We start from the raw sequence: 23053 nt of genomic DNA, 5'->3' as shown, positions 1-23053 counted from the left end.
CTTCTATGGTGGCACCGTGACCGAACTTGCCCTATCCTCATAAGCCCCCACCGGCCCGACGTTGCTCGCCACTTATCCTTGCTCTCGCCAAGTCCGCCATGCCCCCGCCCGTCCGCGATAGGCGTGGCCGGAGGCGGTCACCGCCGGAACTAGTGTTCGGTTTTTCACCAGAAGGCAGATGGAGGGAGGAGTCATTCTATTGGTCTTTAGATGGCAATGCGGAGATCGAGGACTTGTTGGAGCGCGACCGCCTGGCGGAGGAGCAGGAGTTGTTGGAGCGCGACCGCTTGGCGGATGAGCAGCATATCGCCGATTTGCGCCGCCAGCGGGACATGGAGCAGCAGCGCACTGACGCTCTGAGTCGCGAGCAGAGCGCCCGCACGTGGGCCCACTACGTGGAGGTCGGCGCCCGGCAAATAGCCCTGGAGGCTGTCAGGCACGCACGCGTTCGCGACGCCGATTTTTACTAGCAGCTCGTCAAGTGGGTTTCACGCTTAGAAGCCGAAGCTTCGGTGGACCACGCCGGCATGGAAAGGGCCAACGCGCGCGAGCAACGCGCCCTATCGCACCTCTGGCAAGTCCGAGGCGAGGCGGAGGACGCCGGTGCCGGCATTTAGCGTGTACCGCAGATGGCGGCCGGCATCATCTAGTTAGCTAAGAGTAAGTTAGTACTTGTATGCTACTAGGGTATTAGTGGAAGTAGATAGTTAACTTTGCTATGATGGTTGTCAACGTGGAAGTTCAGTACTCTATATGTGGATCAGACCTGTTACTTTGCTCTGAATGTTGAACTTTTCGTTTGAACATATGGAATGGGCTGTTATTTTTTAAATGGGTTGTATTTGTCCTCCACGGTTTTAGAGGCTGACTTGTGGGCCTACCAAGTTGACGCGTACACAACCAGGAGATGATTGTACGTGGAGAGGATGACAGCAGGGACCCGCCAAGGTCATGGCAGTACGCAAGCAAAGTGCCTCCTTATTTCAATCCAATAAAAAATGGCTCCTCGTAATGGATTTCTGACATCTGGGTCCCATGCCATTGTCAACGTAGTCAATAAACGAGAGAGTTGCACAACGAGCGGCTGACATCAGGGACCCAGCAGCTCGCCTAGTTATTTTTGTTTTGGGTTAATTTGATAAATGTCACTCCAAATCTGGTGTTTCTAAGAAATGCCATTGCAATTTCCAAACTTTGAAAAATGCCATTTCATGCCATCCCCAGTGGCATTTTTCGAAGTCTGGAGTGGCGTTTTTCAAAGTTTGCAAATTGCAGTGGCGTTTTCCAAAGTTTGCAAAAATTGCAGTGGCATTTTTCAAAGTTTGGAAATTGCAGTGGCATTTTTATGAATCGCCATATTTGTTGTGGCATTTGTCTAATTTGTTTTTGAGACGAAAGCAGGGTGTCAACTGGGCTGTGCGGGGCACTCTGGCATGTCTAGACAACCTTCTCTTTTATGTTTACCACAGACCAGCCCAGTAGTTTTTTTTCTTTCTGAAAATGGCTAGCCCAGTTTTTTTGTGAATTGCCAAGTAAGTCGCTTTGTCAGGCCTATTTGGCTGCAAATCTTTCAAGACGAGGAGAGCTTCATTCGGCTGGACGAGAAAATGGCCTATCAGTAATGACAAATGGGCTGTACATTTTTAAAACACATCAAACCGGCAATTACTTTCAAATTTCTTTTTTTCATTTCAAGATTTTAAATTGCATTAATTTTTATGCGTGGACAATTTGTTGGATTTTATATTGATATACATTTATTTTTAAAATCAGTTTGAATGTGACTCGAAATTTCGGAATTAAAAACAGTTCGGACCACACCGAAATATGCAACATTGCGTTTAATTTTTTAACCGTGGCCACAATATGGGCTGTAATGCTAACAAAAAGAATATGGGCTCCAAAAAAACCTTCAGAATTAGCAAATGGGCTGTAAATTATTAGAAATAATGGCAGATGGGTTCTATGCTGTTTTCCACAGATTTGAGGCTTTCCTAAAAAAAAGGTTGACACACAAGCAGTGACTGTTGGATGTCCATCCAACGGCCGTCGTGCTTCTTCAATCTCTGCTCTTCCTGCTCCAGCCGTTCAAACAAGCGCCGGCGGGACTGCCTGCTCCCTCCTCCCCGCGGCCGGCTGTGCTGCCGCGTAGGCTTCACCGCCCCACCGTACTCCCATCGCTGGCCTAGCCATCCCTCTACTCACCCACACCTGTTGTTATTCTCCGGCGATGGCAGACGAACCAGTAAACCCTCGTATAGTCGTACTCCCCTCCGCGTGGGAAACAACTGCCGAGTCTTCCCTGCCTCCGTGTCGTTCCCTTCCTAGGCCTCGCCGTCGTCCACCGCCCTGGTGCTCCCGGCGCGGCCTGGTCAACGTGGTCAACGACCGACATGCATCTGAAGTGGACTGTACGTGGAGAGGCTGACAGCTGGGTCTACGGCCGCACGCAAGGAAATGCCTCCTTATTACGCGCAAAATAATGATTCCTCCACCTGACATCTGGGACCCACCGAAAGGGCCTCTGTATTTCGCGAAAAAAACGTTACCGCCACTGACAGCTCGGACCCACCAGCTATATCTTCGCACGCAAGGAAGTGCGTCCTTATTACGCACAAAAAAATGAAAACTCCCCCTGCTAGCTGGGACCCAGTATAGTGGCAGGCTGACTTGTGGGCCTACTAAGTTGACGGGGACGGAGGGCTTTGTCAACTTAGTCAATATGCACGATTCTAGCTCCAGTGACCGTATGATGTCCATCCAACGGCCGTAGTGCTTCTTCAACCTCTGGTCTTGTTGCTCCAGCCGCCCAATGCAGCGCCGGTCGTGCCGCATGCTCCTGCCTCCCGTGGCCGGCCGTGCTGCCGCGGAGAACTCACCGCCACCTACTATTCCCACCGCTGGCCAGGCCCTGCGGCGACGGCAGCCTCACACCGCAGCCGAACCAGTGAACCCTCGTACTCCTCTCTGCGCGGGCTTCCACTGCCGCGTCTTCCCCGGCTCCGCGTCATCCCCTTCCTAGGCCTCGCCGTCGTCCACCGCCCTGGTGCTCTCGGCGCGGCGTGGTCAACGTGGTTAAGGAACGGCTTCCATCGGACGTGGACTGTACATGGAGAGGCTGACAGCTGGGTCCACAGCCGCAGCAAGGAAGTGCCTCCTTATTATGCGCAAAATAATTATTCCTCCACCTGACAGCGGGGACCCACCGGACGGGCCACCGTATTTCACGAAAAAAACGTTTCCCCCTGACTGCAGGGACCCACCAGCTACATCTTCGCACGCAAGGAAGTGCGTCCGGGCAAAAAGAAACGATTCGCCCCCTGACTGCTGGGACCCACCAGCTACATCTTCGCAAGCAAGGAAGTGCCTGACAGTCGGGACCCACCCGGTCAAAGCGTACGTAGCATTATCATTCTGGTCGCAAACGTGTACGTACATACTGGTCGATGCGTGCACGTGTCGTAGTAGAGGCGCACACGTAGCATGTACACGTACGTACAGCGGCCAGTGTGCAAGAAAGAAAATACGGCCGCGTACGTACATACGGGCAGGGTCTCGAATGCCTACTCGTGCATACGTACGGCCAGAGCTCGTGTACATGGTTGGGTCGGAACGGAGAAACAGCATCGTCGTCGTGTTCATGGGGAGCCAACCGGCTGGGTCGGAACGGAATGCGTCGTCGTGTTCATCGGCAGGGCTTGGACGGAACAGCCGATGGAAACGAGGCCTGGCGTACCGCAGAACGGAGGAAACAGCCTTGTGTTCAACCGACCATGTTTGAAACAGGATCCTGTTCATCGGGAGGGGTCTGGCGTACTGCAAAACGAAGGAAACGGACCTCCTACGGTCAAAACGGGGGTCCTGTTGATCGGGAGGGTGTGGCGTACCGCAAAATGGAGGAAACGGACTTGTGTTGGAGCGCTACGGTCGAAACGGGACTCCTATTCATCAGGAGGGGTGTGGTGTACCGCAAAACGGGACTCCACGGGATATTGTTCATCTCCACCGTCGACCCCCTCCAGCCTCCACGGGCTAGTGTTCATCCACCGTCGACCTCCTCCGGCCTCCACCTACGACTGTTCATCCACGGGCTCCTGTTCATCCAGCCTCCACCACGCACTACTCCACCGGCTACTGTTCAACCAGCCCTCTCCACGGGCTCCTGTTCAACCACCCCTCCACGGGCTACTGTTCATCCAGCCCTCCACCGTCTACTGTTCATTCTGCCCTCCATGGGGTGGTCCTGTTCATCCCGCCCTCCACGGGGTTCTGTTCATCCAGCCCCAACCGGCTCGATCGATCGGGGTCATGTTCATCCAGAGGCAACACCACGGGGTCCTGTTCATCCACCCCCACCGGGAACTGTTCATCCAAACCACCCCAGCAACGCTCACTATTCATCCAGAGGCAGCATCGATCGGCTTCAGTTAGCAGCAGTAGCGAAGGAATCGCTCGATTAGGTTAAGTTAACAGCCATCGATCGATCGCTCGGGTTCAGTAACGCGTAGCCTGCAGTGCAATCACTCGGGTTTAGTTATAGCCCAACGCCTCGCTCGGGTTCAGTTAGAGCCCAACGCCTCGCACCCACGCGCGTGCGTGTACGAGAGAAACGTGCATCGCTCGGCCCCGACCACCCACCGTAACCAGGAAAACCCCGATATTTTCCTCGCCCTCGCTTCTACCACGGTTTTTTCCGTCATGGACGGCCGAAAGAATGTCATGCAGCAGCGTCTCCGGCCCGCCCAGGACGAAAAGCCCATTTTCTGTCATGATTTTTTGTCATAGAAGTAGGACCCCACCACATCTATGATGATACCGGGTTTTGTCACAATTATCGTCATAGAAGTGTCATAAGTATGACAGAAAAATATTTCGTTCGGCCCAAAATGTCATGGATGTGTCTTTTTTTTGTACTGAATTATCCCTGTGATAAGTAAGTTGGGTGGTGACATATTAAACTCCCATCTTCCTTTATGTTCAATGGAAACAGTTTGCTTTAATAATATGCTTTGAGTACCATCAATCATTAGAAGATTATATGATAATTGAGCATGTGAAGTTTTCCAAATTAAAGCTCTTACATAGACTCTCCCGGAAAGTATGATGAATTGTAATTGCTTGAATTATTGAGGACATAGTTTGTTAGTTTTCAAGAGAGTTTATTGTTTATACCTTGACATGTGGATAGATCGTTACTTGATCATGGGAAGTTTTATGAATGATGGAGACTTCAACCTACAGAGGGTAACAGCTACGCAGGTCCACGAAGGGTCCACGAAGAAGCAACCTTGTTTGTGCCATCATGGATACGTCCAGGCAGGACTAGCCTCACTCAGGGTAGATCTTCACGAAGTAGGCGATCTCCTTGCCCTTACAAACTTCATGGTTCAACTCGACAAGCTTTGGAGGCTCCCAAGTGACACCTAACCAATCAGAAAAGGAGACGCCACTCTTCAAAAGGTAATAGATGTTGTTGTTGATGATGAACTACTTGCTCTTATGCTTCAAAAGATAGTCTCCCCAACGCTCAATTTCTCTCTCACAGATTTGGCATGGTAGTAGGAGAAGGGTTGGAGTGGAAAGCAACTTGAGGGGGCCATAAATTAAGGATCAAATGGTTGGAGTGGATGCGATGCCCCCGATTCAATCGTACACTAATCATGCATGCAAACGTGTACGATCAAGATCAGGGACTCACGGGAAGATATCACAACACAACTCTAAAAACATAAATAAGTCATGCAAGCATCATAATACAAGCCAGGGGCCTCGAGGGCTCGAATACAAGTGCTTGATCATAGACGAGTCAGCGGAAGCTACAATATCTGAGTACAGACATAAGTTAAACAAGTTGCCATAAGATGGCTAGCACAAACTGGGATACAGATCGAAAGAGGTGCAAGCCTCCTGCCTGGGATCCTCCTAAACTACTCCTGGTCATAGTCAGATGCCTGCACATAGTAGTAGGTACCTCCAGTGTAGTAGGAGTCATCATCGACGGTGGCGTCTGGCTCCTGGGCTCCATCATCTGGTTGCGACAACCAGGAAGAAAGGAAAGGGGGGAAAGGGGAAGCAAAGCAACCGTGAGTACTCATCCAAAGTACTCGCAAGCAAGGATCTACACTACATATGCATTGGTATCAATGAAATGGGTAGTATCTGTGGACTGAACTGCAGAATGCCAGAATAAGAGGGGATAGCTAGTCCCATCAAAGACTACGCTTCTGGCAGCCTCCATCTTGCAGCATGTAGAAGAGAGTAGATGGTAAGTTCACCAAGTATCATCGCATAGCATAATCCTACCCGGCGATCCTCCCCTCGTCGCCCTGTGTGAGAGCGATCACTGGGTTATATCTGGCACTTGGAAGGGTGTGTTTTATTAAGTATCTGTTTCTAGTAGTCATAAGGTCAAGGAACAACTCTGGGTCGTTCTTTTACCGAGGGATACGACTATTCGAATAGATAAACTTCCCTGCAGAGGTGCACCACATTACCCAACACGCTCGATCCCCTTTGGCCGGACACACTTTCCGGGGTCATGCCCGGCCTCAGAAGATCAACACGTCGCAGCCCCACCTAGGCTCAACAGAGAGGTCAGCACACCGGTCTAAATCCTATGCACGCAGGGGTCTGGGCCCATCGCCCATTGCACACCTGCACGTTGCGTACGTGGCCGATGACCAGACCTAGCCTCCCTTATACAAGAGCAGGCGTTCCAGTCCAACCCGGCACGCGCCGCTCAGTCGCTGACGTCAACAGGTTCGGCTGATACCACGACGTCGAGTGCCCATAACTGTTCCCGCATAGTTGGTTAGTGCGTATAGGCCAGTGGCCAGACTCAGATCAAATACCAAGATCTCGTTAAGCGTGTTATTTAGAAGTAACCGCGAACACCGACCAGGGCCAGGCCCACCTCTCTCCTAGGTGGTCTCAACCTGCTCTGTTGCTCCGCCACAAAGATCCACCCAGAGGGCCGTCGAGAAAGTATGTCCTTTCAGCCCCCAATCCGTGAATCAACCGCGGGTACTCAACGAGCCGACCCGACTTTAGTCACCACATGTATCATACATTATGTATATAAGTATATACCCGTGATCACCTCCCGAGTGATCACGGCCCGGTAGTATAGCATGGCAGACGGACAAGAATGTAGGGCCACTGATGGAATACTAGCATCCTATACTAAGCATTTAGGATTGCAGGTAAGGATAACAATCGTAGCAACAATGACAGGCTATGTAGCAGAATAGGATTAACCGAAAGCAGTAACATGCTACACTACTCTAATGCAAGCAGTAGAGAGAACGAACAGGCGATATCAAGTGATCAAGGGGGGGCTTGCCTGGTTGCTCTGGCAAGGAGGGGTCGTCAACTCAATAGTCAATCGGGGCACCAGTAGCGGCGTCAGTCTCGTGGTCTACCGGAGAGAAGTGGGGGAAGAAACAATGAATATAATGCAAACAGATGCATATCGATGCATGACATGACAAGTAACGGTGCCAGGTGTGCCCTAACGCAGTAGGAGGTGATACCGGCGAAGGGGGAAACATTCGGGAAAGTATTCCCGATGTTTCGCGTTTTCGGACAGATGAACCGGAGGTGAAATGTTGCACGTTCGCTATGCTAGGGACGTGTTGCGGACGAACGAGCTGCTTATTCGGATTCGCCTCGTCGTTCTGAGAAACTTTCATGTACAAAGTTTTTTTATCCGAGGTACAGTTTATTTTATATTAATTTTCAAAGCTTTATTCATTTTCTAAATTTAATTTAATTCGAAAATAAATGTGAAATACTAGGTGCACCCAGCTCTGGGTACACAGAAGTGTACCAGAGGGGCTGACATGTGGGTCTAGGGGGGTAGGTTGACCCAGTTAACATTTGACTGGTCAACATAGGAATAGTGTAAGCGGGTCCCGTGTGTCATAGACTTGGGCACTTTTTAATTTAATTTGTTAGTTTAATTTACAGGGTCCACATGTCATAGGCACTACACCTAACCATTGTTTATCCTAACTAGTAATACTAATCAGCTAACTAAACTAAACAGGGTCGGCCTCATCCAGAGAGTCAGCCGGCCATGCGCGCACACACACCACACACACATACACACACGCGAGCCATGGCTAGAAGCAGCAAAGCAGAGCAGCAACTGGCAGCGGCGGCAGCAGCTAGAGCAGCTACGACATAGAGCAGTAGCAAGGGCGGCTAGCAGAAGCAGCAACGCGCGGACAACACCAGGAAGGGAGCGGCGCGCGTGGAGCGAGCTGGGGTGACAGTGAGCATGCGCAGTGCGCGAGAGGGCGCGGACGGGGTGGTGGCTGGGCGCAGCGACGCATAGCCGGGCACGGCCTGCGGTGGTGGAGCACGGCCGGCGCAGGGGAGGGGCAGTAGGTGCGGTCTGCGGGAGGAGCAGGAGGTAGCGGCAGCAGGCAGCGCAAAGACAGCAGCAGCATCGCTCGGACGGGGGCGCGACCTCGCCCTGAGTGTAGCGGGCGCGCGCGCATCTACACCGAGCAGAGCAGCAATAGCAACAGGCGAGCGCGGCACAGCTCGGTTAGGCGCTAGTGCATGCGGGCGCGGGCGGATGCAGCGAGTACGGGGTCGGGGCGCGGTCACGGCGGCAGGGCTACTACTGAACGCGGGCGAGCTTTCGTAGTGAAGGAGAAGGGAGAGAGGCTCACTGGGTGGCACATGATGGCCCTTGGTGGCTTAGGAGCTGCTGACGGCGCCGAAATCGGAGGAGATCGCCGGCGACCCGAGGAGGAAGGAGATGGCGCGGATCCATGCGGTGGTGCTCCCCGGCTTGCGTTCGTGGCCGTAGTCGACGTAGAGGATCCCGGCGGAGCGTCTGGACACGGTGGCGCAGCGAGGAGGGGCTGGTTGCTACACAGGAGAGCAAGCGGAGGCGACGACAGTGGCGACCATGGCGAAGAGGAGGAGCAGCAGCGCGTGGGGAGGGTAAGGAGAGAAATATCTGCGCGGGGGAGGGGCAGCTGACGAGGCCGAGGAGGAGGGTCGTGGCGCCCTTATCCCCTCAGGGGCGTCGTCGGCGAGGCGGTCGGGCGGCGACCGCGGGCGCGGGCGCTCGGTCGCGCAAACAGTGGAAGCTCGTGGGGGAGTGGGCCGAACCCCAGGGGGGCTGGGCCAGTGGGGTTTTTACTTTTATTAATTTTTTTGTTTCTGTTTTATTTTCCCTATTAGTTTCTTTTTCTTTCCTGTTTTAATTTTAGTTCCACATTATTTTTAGTTAGTAAAATATGACAATAGCTCCTAAAATAATGTTTCAAAATAACCCTCTGCCACAAAAGGTTTTAACCCAAAATAATATAGTTTAGTATTTTATAAAATACCAAAGGCATTTAAATAATGTTTTTGCTACCGTTTAAATCATTTTAGTGCATTTATACATTATATAAAAATGTGGATTCTTCATCATAATCATCTACGCATTAAGTGGCACAACCCGAACATTTTGGTTTTAATATTTGAAAACTTTTGATGATTGCATTTATTTCGAATTTGAATTTGAATCGGTTTCGAGCTAACGCAAGATTAGCAACAGTAATCGAGGTGACGTGGCATCATTAGCAGAGGTTCACTGTAGCTTAGTTATCCGGGCGTCACAATTCTCCTCCACTACAAGAAATCTCATCCCGAGATTTAAGAGGTGGAATAAGGGGGAAAGTTCTGATTACGAAATTCTAACGGATCTTCCTGGTCTTGGTTGCTCTTCTCAAAGAGTTTGCTGCATGATGTTTATCCCTCCATTTCTCTACTTCTGTGTGTCGGGACGAAGTTGTCATCCTTTTTTCGGGAACTCCATCGTACTTACGTAAAAGGATAAGGGTAACTCGAAAGAACGGAACTCTGCACGGTTGCTTATCCGGTAGATAACATTAGGGAAGGTGGCGAAAAGTAACTCTCGAATTGAAACTTAAGAAATTATCGAGAGCAAAGTAAGGAGGTATCATGGGAAGTTTCAAGCGGGTAGGCAATCGCTTGATGCCTGAAACAGGGCGTGAAAGGGGTTCAAAGCAACAGAGATAAGTATTGTGTTTGATACCAGAATTGATGATCTCTCAGGGGGTGGCTCAAGAATTACATATGAGGCCACGCGTGAGGAACAACCTTGGGAACAAAGGGTGTACAGGAGAGTCAGGTTTCAATCCTGTGGAACTGTGGGTTATGGGCTCGCCATGTGGGTTAAAAGTAGGAAGGACAGTGACGTCTTGCACGGTCATGATATCAAGGCATGTCAGAAAATAGTCTGTCAGTTATGTTGCCAACAACGTCAGTACCAAGGGCGAGGGACGAAGAGAACCATCCTACTCGTTAAACAAGGCGGACCAATAGGCAAAGTTCTTGTCCATCGGTGGTTACCGGAATGTCATCCACAATAGTAACAGGGTCTTACTGACAGAGTGGTACAACAAAGTGCTTATCCAAGCAGGGAATTATCACTACTCATATCATACAGATCACAAGGGGGGTTAAACAAACCAATGGAAAAGAAAAAGTGTTTATCAGATTTACTCAGAACGATAGAAAGAAAAATGTGTTTAAACACATATTTCAGGGGTATATCCTTCCCCAGGACAAGCAGAGCATGTTATCCATGATAGGAGATAAAGTAGAAAACCCTTTTAGGTAAGGGAAGAGAAGTTTCATGACATTACCCACACAACGGTGTTTGCATAATTGATAAGGAAAATTTAGCGTAGTGCTTGCAATGTTCTTGCTGACGATTGATTACCACAACCTTTCTTCGGGATAGCTTTGACATGGTCATCATGTAAAGGACATACTTTGGATACACAACGGGTCCATCAGGAACAACTTATAGAATAAGTCTTACGATTTCCTCATGGAAGAATGGCTAACTTTGTTAGAAAGGAAGAATTATAACAATTGGTTCTCCGGCCAGGGGTGCTAAGCATGACATCACCTTACTAGGCTATACAAAGACCAATGTTATGGCTTTTGGAAAATGTTCCAACCATCATATTTGACCGAGATTCAGTTCTTCTTGGTGTCAGGATACCTCAGGCTCAGGATGCCTGAGAAGAAAAGATGCAACACAAATTGACGAGATGACATTGTAAGATTCTCGGGAAATGAACTATGGAAGCGAGTTTCGAAACATGAGTTCATCATTAATCCAAGGAGAGGATGAGGAGGTGGCTGATGAACTTAGCGACAATTCATCGAGATTTCCAAAAAGATGTATTTCCACAATTATGTGAATAAAGAGATAACATTTGTCAGGTTAAATGATATAATGATGTATGCTCGAGTAAATTATACACCATTAAACATTGGTTGAAAGGTGCACCCGAAATATGGGCTTAGGTAGCACGATCAATGCTAGAATGGTGATTCAATAATCAATAGCCTAAGAATGAACGGTCGACCATTAACTTCAAAGCAATAGGGTTGCTAGAGGGGCAGAATCCAAACAGCACCGTTCACCTGTTGGTATCCCGGTTAGAACCAACACGGGGACCAAGAAAGAATGGTGATGGTGAGAAGTATTACTATATCAAGAATTAATAGTTGAGGTAATTCCCTCAACATTCTTGACATAACAGATGGTAATAGTCCAAGATATAATCATAATATAAGTTGGATAGAAAGGAAACTACACAAAACATGACCAAGTTTTGTGTCGCAGGGAATGCAAGAATGTTGTGATGTTAATACAAATCATCGAGGGGTCAAGAATGGTATTGCTCATCCTGAATTCAACACACAACTTAGAAGAAGTCAAATTGTTGACAACGGTCAGGACAAATTTGTCGAGAGGTTTCAAGAAGATGTAATCGATCAACGACTGCATCAAGTAAAAGGACTGATGCAGTGAAAGATTATTGGGTCCACGGATACGACACCAACTCGGAATCAAGATTGTTGTTCGAGGTGGAACCATAAGATGAGGAAATCGACGTAAGCTTAGCTCAGCATAAAAAATTGTGCTCCGGGAAGAAGGAACAGGTAGCATAGTTAAGTTAGCATGGTAATGATATAGCCGATCAGGCTAGGAATGACTTGAAGGATTATTAAATCATTAGCAACGAAAATTACTTAGAGTTATTGAATTGGAGTGCGGAATCGATTCACTTATCGGCGTTCTTGAGTGACTAATAACTCAAAACCCGAGGGAAATTGGAATTGGCGAGAATAATAGTTGATGAAGAACTCATAAGAAGTTATGTAGTTCTGTGCTATTCTCGAGATACCAGAGGGTATTACTCGAAGGTAGAGCAAAATAGAGGTTGGACAGGTGTATTAATCTACAAAACACAAGTACTTTAACTTGTCCGAGAAAAGGAATTAATGGATAATAATATGGTCGGAACCATGATTGCAAAAGACCAGATCCAAGATATAAGATGAACTTATACCAAGGGAATAATTACTTTAAGAGAAGCTTCCATGATAAGATCTACATAGTGTCCATGGGCATGAACTCAAAGTTCAAGGTCGACTCCCACTTCTCCAATACACAACTTCTCATTTACTGCTCTCAGTTAAGAATGTGTTGATTTTGGAAGTTTAACTGGCGGAATACCAGAAGGTTATGACCCATGAAGACTTTTGGGTTCACACAATTAAGGAAGGTATATGTTCAACCCATCGGGGCATCTTAGAAACATATACCACAACTCCAGGAGTAAGTCATACAAGCTCGAAAGCAGCACATGGTTGAGAAAGCAGAGGATACAATTTACCCATGGCATTATGTATCCGAGGACGGCTTAGAAGATTATTGAATATGGAGGACGCTGTCAGATAAAATCCAACAAGGTATCTGACGGTCCATAACAGTGTTAATGTGAGTACCGGCACAATCAAAGGAAGAAACAATGCAGAAGCACTGGATTATGGAAACAACTGACTAATTCAAAGTTCGGATGCAAAGGTGATTTCCAAATCAAGGGATCAGAAGCAAACGCTCTGATTAAGGATGGATAACTTGAGTAAGCTTAGGGGTACAAACGACGACAATTTGATTGGTCGAGATCCAGCTCATGTTAAAAATAACGTCAGAGCCGGAAAGATGAATTCTAGGATCTGATAGAGGATTGCGAGCATTCGCAACATATTGAATCAATGGACTCAAAATGATAATGACAAAGGATGCCAATAAGATTACCAGACTTATGGGATTAATCATAATGCTAGTAAGCAAGAATTTCAAGAGCATTAGGATGTCAAGGATTTTTAGAAGAACGAATGGTATTTCGAAGACTTTTGTGAAATACAGGAATCAACTGTGGATGAACAGATACTCGAGAAGTGTGAGGAATTATCCGTAGGGGTATTCATGTGGTAAAGAACTGCAAGGCAGTAAGCTCAAAGGATTCTCGGGACAACAGAGAGTATTTCGGGGCATCTTGTAATAACAAGATCAACGGGGAATGATTGTATGAATGGCAAGTGTATGCAGTTTTCATAGGGGTTGACGATGGAAGGAAATCGCAATGCGATGGCACAAAGACTCGAGAGAACATCGTAGAGTAACTTCAGAATCTTCTACTGCAGCAGGCGATCATCTGAAGTGAGGGGCTCTCTGGGAGAAAGTATTTTCGAGAACCTAAGGTTAGTTTTGTTTTTAGCAAAATCATTTAACCCGAATAGAAGAGAGCTCAGAGTCCCAGAGTATAGACGAGGAATAAAAGATCCTAATGCCACCCAATGGGGACGTGGGCCCATAAGCCACACAGCCATGTTAGTAAAAGTTTTTTCAATGACTACTCGACTTCGGCCAAGGAGTTGGAAAGGGGGTTCCTATAGGCGGTCGGCTCTGATACCAACTTGTGACGCCCCCGATTCAATCGTACACTAATCATGCACGCAAACGTGTATGATCAAGATCAGGGACTCACGGGAAGATATCACAACACAACTCTAAAAAGATAAATAAGTCATGCAAGCATCATAATACAAGCCAGGGGCCTCGAGGGCTCGAATACAAGTGCTCGATCATAGACGAGTCAGCGGAAGCAACAATATCTGAGTACAGACATAAGTTAAACAAGTTGCCATAAGATGGCTAGAACAAACTGGGATACAGATCGAAAGAGGTGCAAGCCTCCTGCATGGGATCCTCCTAAACTACTCCTGGTCGTCGTCAGCGGGCTACACATAGTAGTAGGCACCTCCAGTGTAGTAGGAGTCGTCGTCGACGGTGGCGTCTGGCTCCTGGGCTCCATCATCTGGTTGCGACAACCAGGAAGAAAACAAAGGGGGAAAAAGGGGGAGCAAAGCAACCATGAGTACTCATCCAAAGTACTCGCAAGCAAGGATCTACAATACATATGCATTGGTATCAATGAAATGGGTAGTATCTGTGGATTGAACTGCAGAATGCCAGAATAAGAGGGGGATAGCTAGTCCTATCGAAGTCTACGCTTCTGGCAGCCTCCATCTTGCAGCATGTAGAAGAGAGTAGATGGTAAGTTCACCAAGTATCATCGCATAGCATAATCCTACCCGGCGATCCTCCCCTCGTCGCCCTGTGTGAGAGCGATCACCGGGTTATATCTGGCACTTGGAAGGGTGTGTTTTATTAAGCATCCGGTTCTAGTTGTCATAAGGTCAAGGTACAACTCCGGGTCGTCCTTTTACCGAGGGACACGGCTATTCGAATAGATAAACTTCCCTGCAGGGGTGCACCACATTACCCAACACGCTCGACCCCCTTTAGCTGGACACACTTTCCTGGGTCATGCCCGGCCTCAGAAGGTCAACACATCGCAGCCCCACCTAGGCTCAACAGAGAGGTTAGCACGCCGGTCTAAATCCTATGCGCGCACGGGTATGGGCCCATCGCCCATTGCACACCTGCATGTTGCGTACGTGGCTAGTGAGGAGACCTAGCCTCCCTTATACAAGAGCAGGCGTTCCAGTCCAACCCGGCGCACGCCGCTCAGTCGCTGACGTCAAGAAGGCTTCGGCTGATACCACGACGTCGAGTGCCCATAACTGTTCCCGCGTAGTTGGTTAGTGCGTATAGGCCAGTGGACAGACTCAGATCAAATACCAAGATCTCGGTAAGCGTGTTATTTAGAAGTAACCGCGAACACTGACCAGGGCCAGGCCCACCTCTCTCCTAGGTGGTCTCAACATGCTCTGTCGCTCCGCCACAAAGATCCACCCGGAGGGCCGTCGGGAAAGTTTGTCCTTTCAGCCCCCAATCCATGAATCAACCGCGGGTACTCAACGAGACGACACGACTTTAGTCACCACATGTATCATGCATTATGTATATAAGTATATACCCATGATCACCTCCCGAGTGATCACGGCCCGGTAGTATAGCATGGCAGACGGACAAGAATGTAGGGCCACTGATGGAATACTAGCATCCTATACTAAGCATTTAGGATTGCAGGTAAGGATAACATTTGTAGCAACAATGACAGGCTATGCAGCAGAATAGGATTAACCGAAAGCAGTAACATGCTACACTACTCTAATGCAAGCAGTAGAGAGAACGGACAGGCGATATCAGGTGATCAAGGGGGGGGCTTGCCTTGTTGCTCTGGCAAGGAGGGGTCGTCAACACAGTGGTCGATCGGGGCACCAGCAGCGGTGTTAGTCTCGTAGTCTACCGAAGAGAAGAGGGGGAAGAAACAATGAATATAATGCAAACAGATGCATATCGATGCATGACATGACAAGTAACGGTGCCAGGTGTGCCCTAACGCAATAGGAGGTGATACCGGCGAAGGGGGAAACATTCGGGAAAGTATTCCCGATGTTTCGCGTTTTCGGACAGATGAACCGGAGGTGAAATGTTGCACGTTCGCTATGCTAGGGACGTGTTGCGGACGAACGGGCTGCGTATTCGGATTCGGCTCATCATTTTGAGAAACTTTCATGTACAAAGTTTTTTTTCCGAGGTACATTTTATTTTATATTAATTTTAAAAGCTTTATTCATTTTCTAAATTTAATTTAATTCGAAAATAAATGTGAAATACTAGGTGCACCCAGCTCTGGGTACACAGAAGTGTACCAAAGGGGCTGACATGTGGGTCTAGGGGGGTAGGTTGACCAAGTCAACATTTGACTTGGTCAACATAGGAATAGTGTAAGCGGGTCCCGTGTGTCATAGACTTGGGCACTTTTTAATTTAATTTGTTACTTTAATTTACAGGGTCCACGTGTCATAGGCACTACACCTAACCATTATTTGTCCTAGCTAGTACTACTAATCAGCTAACTCAACTAAACAGGGCCGGCCTCATCCAGAGAGTCAGCCGGCCATGCGTGCAAACACATACACACATGCGAGCCATGGCTAGAAGCAGCAAAGCAGAGCAGCAACTGGCAGCGGCAGCAACTAAGCTATAGCAGTGGCGGCAGCAGCTAGAGCAGTTGCGGCATAGAGCAGCAGCAAGCGCGGCTAGCAGAAGCAGCAACGCGCGGACAACACCAGCAAGGGAGCGGCGCGCGGGGAGCGAGCTGGGGCGACAGTGAGCATGCGCAGAGCGCTAGAGGGCGCGGACGGGGTGGTGGCCGGGCGCAGTGACGCGCAGCCGGGCGCGGCTTGCGGCGGTGGAGCACGGCCGGCGCAGGGGAGGGACAGTAGGTGCGGTCGGCGGGAGGAGCAGGCAGCAGCAGCATCGGCCTGACGGGGGCGCGGCCTCGCCCTGAGCGATGTGGGCGCGCGCGCATCTGCAGCGGGCAGAGCAGCAATAGCAGCAGGCGAGCACGACACAGCCCGGTTAGGCGCTAGTGCATGCGGGCGCGGGCGGATGCATCGAATACGGGGTCGGGGCACGATCACGGCGGCAGGGCTACTACTGAACGCGGGCGAGCTTTCGTAGTGAAGGAGAAGGGAGAGAGGCTCACTGGGTGGCACATGATGGTCGTTGGTGGCTTAGGAGCTGCTGACGGCGCCGAAATCAGAGGAGATCACCGGCGACCCGAGGAGGAAGGAGACGGCGCGGATCCATGCGGTGGTGCTCCCCGCGCTTGCGTTCGTGGCTGTAGTCGACGTAGCGGATCCCGGCGGAGCGTCTAGACACAGTGGCGCAGCGAGGAAGGGCTGGTTGCTACGCGGGAGAGCAAGCGGAGGCGACGGCAGTGGCGACCATGGCAAAGAGGAGGAGCAGCAGCGCGTGGGGGAGGGTGAGCAGAGAAATATCTGCGCGGGGGAGGGGCAGCTGACGAGGCCGAGGAGGAGGGTCGCGGCGCCCTTATCCCCTCAGGGGCGTCGTCGGCGAGGCGGACGGGCGGCGACCGCGGGCGCTCGGTCGCGCAAACAGTGGAAGCTCGTGGGGGAGTGGGCCGAACCCAGGGGGGCTGGGCCAGTGGAGGTTTTCCTTTTATTAATTTTTTTTGTTTCTGTTTTATTTTCCCTATTGGTTTCTATTTCTTTCCTGTTTTAATTTTAGTTCCACATTATTTTTAGTTAGTAAAATATGACAATAGCTCCTAAAATAATGTTTCAAAATAACCCTCTGCCACAAAAGGTTTTAACCCAAAATAAAATAGTTTAGTATTTTATAAAATACCAAAGGCATTTAAATAATGTTTTTGCTACCGTTTAAATCATTTTAGTGCATTTATACATTATATAAAAATGTGGATTCTTCATCATAATCATCTACGCATTAACTGGCACAACCCGAACATTTTGGTTTTAATATTTGAAAACTTTTGATGTTTGCCTTTATTTCGAATTTGAATTTGAATCGGTTTTGAGCTAATGCGAGATTAGCAACAGTAATCGAGGTGACATGGCATCATTAGCAGAGGTTCGCTGTAGCTTAATTATCCGGGCGTCACAGTGAAATCCCTTGATCTCAACACAAGTATAGGTGGTTCTCTCTCAAAAAATGGATATGGGAAGTGGTGGCTTCGTCTTGGTTGCTTTCTTTGAGAGTAGTTAGTGTGGGTGGGGTATTTATAGCCTTCACCAAAAATCTAACCATTACACACCTTTATGCACAACTCAGTGGGATCATGTGAAAAACTCAGTGAGCCGATTAGTGCAAAAGGTTTGAACGCTAGACGTTTCGGTGGGACCGATTGGTGATGACCTAAGCATTGTCAACACTTCAGTAATTCTGATCGATTTCACTCGGTAATTCCAAGATGAAAACAATGGGTTTCAGAAGGTTTGCTAGTGCACTTTGGTGGGACCGGGTTTCTAGGGCTTAGGCAGTGGCTCTGTCAAGTGTATCTTGGTAGGTCCGGGTGTATGTGTATCGGTGGGACCGAGATGAACTTTAGGGTTTTGGACAGATTGGAATGTGAGGGTGTGGCTGAGGGTTTTGGAGCAATATCTTCAAGAACTTAAGCAAATGACTCATGATCAAAACCTCATCCTCTTTTAATAGTATTGGCTTTCCTATGAACTCAATGTGATCTTGGATCATTTAACCAAAAATGTAGAGTCTTGCAGTTTTCGCCAATCCATCTGTCTTTGCATTTTGAGGGGTCCACATTCACATGTCCTTGCCATACCTACATTGAACTTTCCGAAAATAATATTTGAATAGGCATTAGTTCAATGATGTATATGTTGTTACGAATTACCAAAAACACCCCGGGATTAGTTGCGCTTTCAATCTCCCCCTTGTTGGTTATTGATGACAACATATAGCTAGATCAAAGCTTTGACATAGGATATAATCATTTAATAAAATCGTCGCTTCGAGAAGTATGTGATAGGCAAGAGCTCCCCCTAAATTTGTGCATTATTTAAAATTTGTGTTTGAATGCAAATGCACAATCGATTAGAATCATGGGTGAATCTTCCATGCCACATACATCCTGGTGGAGCGCACAAAAGGATATGAATGGAATACATTAAACATTCATCACCAAACAAACATGTGAATGATCATAGCAATAATCACAAATGATAGATACATAGCATGCAAATCAAAATAAGTACAGTATGATCACACACAAGCGTAGCATAGCATAGTCTTACAAACCATCAGAACAAATGTATCTCAAAAGTGAAACAAATTGAAAAAACGAGAAAAAGCAAAAGACACTCTCTCTCGAAGCCATAATGATCTAGATAACTCTCCCCTTCGGCAACAAGTTACCAAAAAGTTCGAACGATCTAGAGCTAAACGTTGCTTTGGGCTCGATCCACGGTAGCTGGCGATGAAGTCCTCTGGCTTGCAGCTCTGGTGTGGGTCGATTGAGTGGAGAGAAGTGCGTCTGCAAATGCTTTTGAAGAAGTCTGCTGGACATGACGTGTAGACACTGGTGGTGCAGCAGTAGGAGCAGCAATTGTGGCAGTCTCTGTAGCTGGAGCATCTGAAGTAACAACGACTGCAGCTGGCCTAGGCATAGTCTGGAACTGAGTGGTCGTAAGTAGTGCATCATCATCATTACTCAACATTGCTTCCACCTATGCCTAGAGCTTCTCAAGATCTATAGATATCTCTGTTACCTTGACATCTGGATCATGGAATTTGGTTTCCACAATCTTCTCGAGACTCTCCTGGTTCTTCATGAGGTTAGCTAGGCCTCGCTCGATCCTCTGAGTGGCTTGGAGAAATCATTTGAACCATCTTTGTCTTGGGAAACTATGTTGTCGAAGTGTTGGGTCTAGCAGATGTTACAGCAGCTCTAGCAGTCTCTGCATGTGCTTGTGCATCAGCATAGGCGGGATGTGAAGGTTCCATGGTGAACGTGCAGTCCTCCAACTCTGGCTGGATGGAAGGTGCTTGCAGTCAAGAAAATAGACATTGTTACCAACCTTAGAGTTGTTAAGTGTCTCGATATGAGGTGCAAATCCTCAAGAGTGCTTCTGATTTGCTGCTCTCCTCTTCACTGGCTCAACGATAAGATCCATGACCTTGAATCTGGTGAAGCTGTCAATGTGATTGAAAGCACAAGTGCTCCCTGGGTGATTTTGGTAATTAATGTCAACATATCTCTTGTTGGACTAATGCTTCTACCTAGTATGTTTCAGATAAGTTCAACAATGGAGTGGCATGGACTAGAGGATGTGGAACCCCTTCAAGATGTTGAGGACAAAGGATTGGCTCAAGCTCAAATCTCAGGACTCTACATTTTCTATTTTAGTGACCCAAGATCACATTGAGTCCATAGGAAAGCCAATACTATTAAGAGGGGATGAGGTGTTGCTTAATGGCTTGCTTGCTCAAAGTGCTTAGTGATATGCTCCAAAGCCCTCAACCACTTTCTCACACCCACATATGTCCCAAACCAAAAGTTAAACTCGGCCCCACCGAAACTTTCTATCCGGCGCCACTGAGTTCTCTTGACATAGCCACTGCCAGAAACCCTAATCAATTCGGTCTCACCGATGGGATCTCGGTATCACCGAGATGGGCTTGCAAACTCTCTGTTGCCTATTGCAATAATTTCGGTCCCACCGAGGTATGCAATCAGTCCCACCGAGTTTGCCTGGCCAAATCTTTGTTTCGCTTATTACCCAAATCGGTCCCATCGAGTTTGTGTAATCAGTCAAACCGAGTTGATCATATCGGTCCCACCGAAATGCCTAACGGTCACATTATGAACTAAATCGGTCTGACCGAGTTCTCTGAATCGGTCCCACCAAGTTTGGTGATTTGTGTGTAACGGTTAGATTTTGTGTGGAGGCTATATATACCCCTCCACCCACTCTTCATTCATGGAGAGAGCCATCAGAACATGCCTACACTTCCAACATACATTTTCTGAGAGAGAACCACCTACACTTGTGTTGAGGTCAAGATATTCCATTCCAACCACATAAATCTTCATTTCTAGCCTTCCCCAAGTTGCTTTCCACTCAAATCATCTTTCGACCAAATCCAATCCTATGAGAGAGAGTTGAGTGTTGGGGAGACTATCATTTGAAGCACAAGAGGAAGGAGTTCATCATCAACACACCATCTATTACCTTTTGGAGAGTGGTGTCTCCTAGATTGGCTAGGTGTCACTTGGGAGCCTCCATCAAGATTGTGGAGTTGAACCAAGGAGTTTGTAAGGGCAAGGAGATCGCCTACTTCATGAAGATCTACCCGAGTGAGGCAAGTCCTTCGTGGGCGACGGCCATGGTGGGATAGACAAGGTTGCTTCTTCGTGGACCGTTCGTGGGTGGAGCCCTCCGTGGACTCGCGCAACCGTTACCCTTCGTGGGTTGAAGTCTCCATCAACGTGGATGTACGATAGCACCACCTATCGGAACCATGGATAAAAAATCTTCGTGTCTCCAAATTGCGTTTGCACGCTCCAATCCCATCCCTTTACATTCTTGCAACTTGCATGCTTTACTTTCCGCTGCTCATATACTCTTGTCATGCTTGCTTGATATGTATTGTGAATGTTTAAACTTGTGCCAAAACTCCACTTCAACTTGAAGAAATTAAAAACTGCAACTTTTCTTACTTAGAGTCTATTCACCCCCCCTCTAGACACCTCTTCTCGATCCTTTCAATTGGTATCAGAGCTTTGGTCTCCATTGCTTTGGTTTAATCACCATTGGAGGAAGATGGATGAGTCTATGTTGGGGAGTCTTAGACGTAGAGTGCCTATTCTTGATGGAAAGTTCTTTCATGAGTGGAAAAATGAGATGCTTGAGATTTTCAATGAATATCATTTGAACAAGTACATTAGTAGCCCTTGTGCACCTCATGTTGATTCTTTGCATCCTACCCTTGATGAGTCCATTGACATGATCCGCAACGTTAGAACTGTTAATCTTATCACTAGAGGCTTGCCTAGAAACTTGATTGGATGTTTTTGTACTCTTGATTGTGCCTACACTTTATGGAGATTTCTTGAGGAAAGATTTCCAAACTATTCCTTGCAAAACTTAGATGAAATTCTTCATAAGTCTATTGCCTTGAGTAAGATGAATTCTAGTGATCCTATTTTTGGTGATTGTCTATTTGAGCTTACCAGTCTCATGTGTGCCAAAGGAGATGTTGGAATCATTAGCAATATCATATCCGAAGCTATTAGAATTCATAAAGGTGACCATTGTGATGATCATTTATCTAATGAATTACCCTCTCTAGGAATTGATCAAATACAAGACGATGTTGAACATGGATACTATGATGAGGATGATGATAGTGACTATGATCTTGACGATGCGATGAGACACTTTGGTGTTATGGCTAATCTTCGCAGCTACATGGCTAGAGGAAAGGAATGGGTCCTTGATAGTGGATGTACTGATCATATGACCGGAGACAAGGATATGTTTCGTGAGCTTGCTGAAAACAACGACCCTCGAAAGTATGTAACTTTTGGTAAGGTGGTTGGCCTCGGTAAGGTGGCCATCTCACATGATAGCTCCATACAAAACGTCATGCTCGTCGAATCTCTTGGGTACAATTTACTTTCAGTATCTAGACTTGCTGATTTCGGTTTCAATGTCCTATTTACTGGAGTAGATTCCCAAGTGTTTCGAAGAGACAATCATAAAATGGTCTTTACCGGTATACGTAGAGGTGATCTTTACATTGTTGATTTCACTAAAAAGGCTCAACCTAGAACTTGCTTAATTGCTAAATCTTCTAAACGCTGGTTGTGGCATAGAAGCTTAGGTCATGTGGGCATGCGAAATCTTGATAAGCTTATTAAAGTTGATCATATCCTTGGAATAAAAGATGTTATATTTGACAAGGATAGACTTTGTAGTGCTTGTCAAGCAGGAAAACAAGTTGGACGGAGTCACCCCGTGAAGAACATCATGACCACGAGAAGACCGCTCGAGCTACTTCACATGGATCTCTTTGGTCCCAATGCCTACAAGAGTCTCGGTGGTAACTCATTTGGTCTAGTCATAGTCGATGATTTTTCAAGATTTACGTGGGTGTTCTTTCTTGATGACAAATCGCAGGTCCAAAAGATCTTCAAAAACTTCGCTAGGAAGGCCCAAAATCAATTTGAAGTGAAGATCAAGAAGTTTCAGAGCGACAACGGAACGGAGTTCAAGAACGCAAATGTGGATACCTTTCTTGACGAAGAGGGGATTTCACACGAGTTCTTGGCTACGTACACACCTCAACAAAATGGAGTTGTTGAGAGGAAGAACCGGACTCTTATTGAGATGG

Source organism: Aegilops tauschii, chromosome 3 (assembly GCF_002575655.3).
Source record: "Aegilops tauschii subsp. strangulata cultivar AL8/78 chromosome 3, Aet v6.0, whole genome shotgun sequence".
NCBI classification, from domain to species: domain Eukaryota; kingdom Viridiplantae; phylum Streptophyta; class Magnoliopsida; order Poales; family Poaceae; genus Aegilops; species Aegilops tauschii.
This window is presented reverse-complemented; position numbering follows the sequence as displayed.